A 6,000-nucleotide genomic window follows, 5' to 3' on the forward strand; every position below is an offset into this window, starting at 1 on the left:
CACTGTCTCTACTAAAAATACAAAAAATTAGCCAGGCATGGTGGCACGAGCCTGTAGTCCCAACTACTTGGGAGGCTAAGGCAGGAGAATCACTTCAACCTGGAAGGCAGAGATTGCAGTGAGCTCAGATCGTGCCACTCCACTCCAGCCTGGGCAACACAGTGAGATTTCGTCTCAAAGAAAAAAAAATTATGCTTTGTTTCTTAAATTAGAGTTAAGCTTCATAAATATACACTACCCTATTTTGTTACTGTTTTTTCAGCCAACAATATAACACTAAATGCTTTATAAATGTTTGGTAGTAAGTAAACAAACCAATTGGTGTATACCAAGAACATTAAAAATGCAAGTAAATCTATAAAATAATAGTAAAGCTAAGATTTTTTCAAGCACTTATGTGTGCCAATAACCACCCATAAGTAACCCTATAAATGAGGATGCTATTATTATCTTGTTATCTCTTTTAACGGAGAAGAAACCTAAAGCTTAGGCAGTCTGACTTCAGTTGTTTTAACAACTCTATATGAATACTTCAGAAGAAAGCAACAATAATGCAAAATTTCAAATAGAGAAAAAACATTGGAAAGAAAAAACAAAAGAGTGATCAAGGAAAAGTGGAATAAAATCTGTTTGCCTGGGCCGGGCACAGTGGCTCATGCTTGTAATCTCAGCACTTTAGGGGGCCGAGACGGGTGGATCACGAAGTCACAAGTTCAAGACCAGCCTGGCCAAGATGGTGAAACCCTGTCTCTACTAAAAATACAAAAATTAGCCAGGCGCAGTGGCAGGCAGGTACTCAGGAGGCTGAGGCAGGAGAATCGCTTGAACCTGGGGGGTGGAGGTTGCAGTAAGCCGAGATCGTGCCACTGCACTCCAGCCTGGGTGACAAAGTGAGACTCCATCTCAAAAAAAAAAAAAAAATCTGTTTGCCTTCAATATTTTATGTTGGCCTTCACAGTAAAAATTGAAGAGAAAATATGGACAAGAAAGAAGTTACACAATTCTTACCCTCTCAGTGACTAATCAATAAAGAATAAAATAAGAAAATTATAAAAATCTGAGGCCAGGCACGGTGGCTCATGCCTGTAATCCTAGCACTTTGGGAGGCAGAGGCAGTTGTTTCACTTGAGCCCAAGAGTTTGAGACCAGCCTGGGCAACATGGCCAGACCCTGTCTCTACAAAACAAACAAAAAATTAGCCGGACATGGTGGTTCCAGCTACTCGAGAGGCTGAGGTGGGACAATCACTTGAGCTCAGAAGGTCAAGGTTGCAGTGAGCCAAAATCACACCGCTGCACTCCAGGCCAGGCAACAGAATGAGACCCTCTCTCAAAAATAAATATATAAAATTAAAATTAAAAATTGGGAACTGTTTTTTAATATTATGTTTTTGGAGACAGGGTCTGGCTCTGTCACCCAGGCTGGAGAACAGTGGCACCATCAGAGCTCACTGGAAACTTGAACTCCTGAGCTCAAACAGTCCTCCCACCTCTGCCTCCCAAGTAGCTGGGACTACAGGTGCATGCCACCATGCTCGACTAATTTTAAAACTTTTTTTGTAGCAACAGAGTCTCACTATGTTGCCCAGACTGGTCTCGAACTCCTGGCCTCAAGCAATCCTCCACCTCAACCTCCCAAAGTGCTGGGATTGCATGCATGAGCCACCAGGCCAGCTGGAACACATGTTTTAGATTTAGTTGATGATCTGAGCAACTAGACATTATACATACACATCTGTACCAATCAATATCCCTTTTCATGAGAAAATATTCATGTGCTTAATTCACTCTTGAAAGATGATAAACAATATACATGAAATTTTCTATGTAGAACATTAGGTAAATTTAGTAGAATGAGAGTTAAAACAGATTTATATATTTATATATATATAAGCTATATATAAACAAAGTGAAAAGCATGACTATTAAGTGCTCTTATTTTTTTTTTACAGGCGCATGCCACCACACCCAGCCAATTTTTGTAATTTCAGTAGGGACGAGGTTTTGCCATATTGGCCAGGCTGGTCTCGAACTCCTGACCTCAGGCGATCCGCCTGCCTTGGCCTCCCAAAGTGCTGGGATTACAGGCCTGAACCACTGTGCCTGGCCAACTAAACAGTTTTTTAGGAAGGTTTTGCAGGTGTTGGATGTACCCAAGGAGAAAGATGGTAACAGCAGAGGAATAGAGGGGGACAAAAAGAGAAATACTAGATCTATGAGAAACGAAAAATTGCCCCAGATGGATGGATGCTTCAATGTAGAGAACAAAAGGGGAGAATGCTGATGTTCTTTAATAAACCGATAAAAAGATATAGGAACATGATGTGAAATCACCTCCTATTGTCTTTGGACAAATGCTGAATTTTCTCTGCATAATTTAACCACTAGGGGTCAGAGTGCTATACTTCCACTATCAACTTTTTTTTTTTTCTTTGAGGTGGAGTCTTGCTCTATTACCCAGGTTGGAGTGCAGTGGTGTGATCTCGGCTCACTACAACCTCCACCTCCCAGGTTCAAGTGATTCTCCTGCCTCAGCCTCCTGAGTACCTGGGATTACAGGTGCCCACCACCACACCCGCCTGTTTTTTTTTTTTTTAAGTAGAGGCGCGGTTTCCCCACATTGGCTAGGGTGATCTCAAACTCCTGACCTCAGGTGATCCGCTTGCCTCGGCCTCCCAAAGTGCTAGGATTACAGGCCTGAGCCACCGCACCTGGCCCATTTTTGTATTTTTAGTAGAGACAGGGTTTTGCCACGTTGGCCAGGCTGGTCTCCAACTGCTGACCTCAGGTGATCCGCCCGCCTCGGCCTCCCAAAGTGCTGGGATTACAGCCCTGAGCCACTGTGCCTGGCCAACTAAACAGTTTTTTAGGAAGATTTTTCAGGTGTTGGATGAACCTAAGAAGAAATATGGTAACAGCAGAGGAATTGGGCGGGGGGGGAAGAGAAATACTAGATATATGTGAAAGGAAAAATTGCCCTAAATGGATGGATACTTCAATGTGGAGAATAAAAGGGAAGAAAGCTGATGCTCTTAAATAAACTGATAAAAAGATCATATAGGAACATAGTATGAAATAAATCAACCTCCTGTTGTCTTTGGACAAGTCCTGAATTTTTCTCTGCATAATTTAACCACTAGGGGTCAGAGTGCTATACTTCTATTAACTTTTTTTTTTTTTTTTCTGAGACAGGGTCTGGCTCTGTCACCCAGGCTGGCATGCAGTAGTGCTGTCACGGCTTGCTGCAGCCTCGACCTCCCAGGCTCCAGCGATCTGCCCACCTCAGCCTGTCAAGTAGCTGGGACTATAGGTGTGCACACCACCACTCCTAGCTAATTTTTTTAATTTTTGGTAGAGACAAAGTCTTGCTGTTACCCAGGCTGGTCTCGAACTCCTAGCTCAAGTGATCCTTCCGCCTCAGTCTCCCAAAATGTTGGGATTACAGACTTGAACCACCTCTTTCAGCTTTACTATCATCTATTCTACTCTATCAACTTACACAGATAGATTTGGCTCAATTCTATAATTAATTTTATCTGTTCACTCTCCCACTCTCAGTGCAAGTGTTTTGGGGGTTGTACAAGTGCCATGTAGCCCAAGCCAGAGAAATGAGAACATCACAGGGCATGTAACCAACACCAGACCAGCGTGAATTCGGGGTTGTTGGTCAACTGTGAAATTCTGAGACAGAAGCTTCCAGGACTACCATGAGGAGAGCACCAGCCTGAGATTGAAGCTATTTTTTTTTTTTTTTTTTTTTGAGATGGAGTCTTGCTCTGTCACCCAGGATGGAGTGCAGTGGCACAATCTTGGCTCACTGCAACCTCCGCCTCACAGGTTCAAGCAATTCTCCTGCCTCAGCCTCCTGAGTAGCTGGGACTACAGGCATGCATCACCACGCCCGGCTAATTTTTTGTATTTTTAGTAGAGACGGGGTTTCACCATGTTAGCCAGGATGGTCTCGATCTCCTGACCTCGTGATCCTCCCGCTTCGGCCTCCCAAAGTGCTGGGATTACAGGCGTGAGCCACCATGCCCGGCCTACCAAAGCTCTTTCAGAGGAAAGCAGAGTTGAGAGATGAAGGGAGAAATCAATAAGTTCCGAGGACAATTGTAAGGCCCCTATACCCAGCACGTCTGGAGCTAGCTTTCTTTTTGTGCTATTCAGTTATGTTAACAAGTAAATCCTTCTCTTCTTTTCTTAAACTAATTTGAGTGGATTTCTATGACTTGCAACCAGAAGAGCGCTGGCTAAACTTCTTGCTGTTACATATTCTCTTAATGATTAAAAAAATAAGAATTCGCATCTGTTTTCTAACTCCCTGGTTGCTTATAATTATCTGTGGGTAGAAGACATGTGATGTTTTCTCTGTCCTTCAGTAATATATGACTCATACATTGCAAACTTATTGAGTTACACAATAATGTATTTACTGAGTATATACAGTATACCAAGTACTATTCTAAATGCTCAAGAAATAAAACAGACAATATCATTTCCCTTTTAAGAATTTGTATGCGGCCGGGCACAGTGGCTCATGCCTGTAATCCCAACACTTTGGGAGGCCAAGGCAGGTGGATCACGAGGTCAGGAGTTCGAGACCAGCCTGGCCAACATGGTGAAACCCTGTCTCTACTAAAAATACAAAAATTAGCCAGGCGTGGTGGTGCATGCCTGTAATCCCAGCTACTCGGGAGGCTGAGGCAGGGAATTGCTTGAACCCAGGAGGCAGAGGTTGCAGTGAGCAGAGATCATGCCACTGCACTCCAGCCTGGGCATCAGAGCGAGACTGTCTCAAAAAAAAAAAAAAAAAAAAAAAAAAAAAGTTTATATACTAATAGGTAGAGATAGACAAAACACAAGAAATATCATATGAAAATTGTATTGTGCATTGAAAGGTGATAAAGATGGCCACAGAATTACAGCAGATTAAGAAAAACCAGAATCAGGGCTTGCAGTTTTTAAAGATGGTGGTCAGAGTAGGCTTATTGAGAAAAAGACCTTTAAGTAAAGGCTCAAAAAATGTGACGGGGTCAGCCAAAAAATGTGTGGGGGAAGAGCATTCAAGGAAAAGGGGCCACCTCGTGGAAAAGCCGTCAGGTAGGAGCATACCTGACCTGTTTGAAAAACAGCAGGGTACATGACCAGCCTGGGCAACACAGCAAGACCCCACCTCTACAAACAATTTAAAAATTAGCTGGGCATGGTGGTATGTGCCTGTATTCCCAGCTACTCAGGAGGCTGAGGCAGAAGGATCCCTTGAACCCGGGGAAGTCAAGGCTGCAGTGAGCTAGGATCGCACCACTGCACTCCAGCCTGGGTGACAGAGCAAGACTGTGGCTCTAAAAATGTAGATCAGAGTGGTTTGAATTAAGTGAATGAGTGAGTAGTGAAAGAAGAGATCAAAGCTGGATCACATAGAAAGTGAAGGAAACATGTAGGGCCTCATAGGCCATAGTCAGAACTTTGACTTTTACTCTGAATAAAATGAGAACCATTAGAGCATTAGGAGAAGAGAAGTAGATCAAGGAGGCTGATTAGAAAGCTGTTGCAACAATCCAGGCAAGCACTGACAATGTCCTGGACTGGGAGGCAGCAAGAGAGGTGATGAGAAGTGGTTTGATACTGGACATATGGAAAGACAAAGCTCATGAAATGTCTTGTAGATTGGAATTGAGGTAGGAGGGCAAAAAAGACATAAAAGATGACTTTAAATGTTTTGGCCTGGACAAGAAGAATGAAATTGCCATCCATGGAGATGGAAAAGATTGCAGATGGAGCAGGTTTGGGAGTAGAAATGGAGGCGATCAGGAGTTCAGTGTTTTTAATTTTTAAATTTTCTTTAACCTTTCACTTTGAAATAATTTCAGATTTTAAGTGACAAAAGTATTCCAATTAATTCATGTATAGCCTTCACTCACCTTCCCCAGGTGCTAATTTTTTTTTATTATTATACTTTAAGTTCTAGGGTACATGTACACAACGTGCAGGTTTGTTATAT

This window comes from Symphalangus syndactylus, chromosome 23, assembly GCF_028878055.3.
Source record: "Symphalangus syndactylus isolate Jambi chromosome 23, NHGRI_mSymSyn1-v2.1_pri, whole genome shotgun sequence".
NCBI classification, from domain to species: domain Eukaryota; kingdom Metazoa; phylum Chordata; class Mammalia; order Primates; family Hylobatidae; genus Symphalangus; species Symphalangus syndactylus.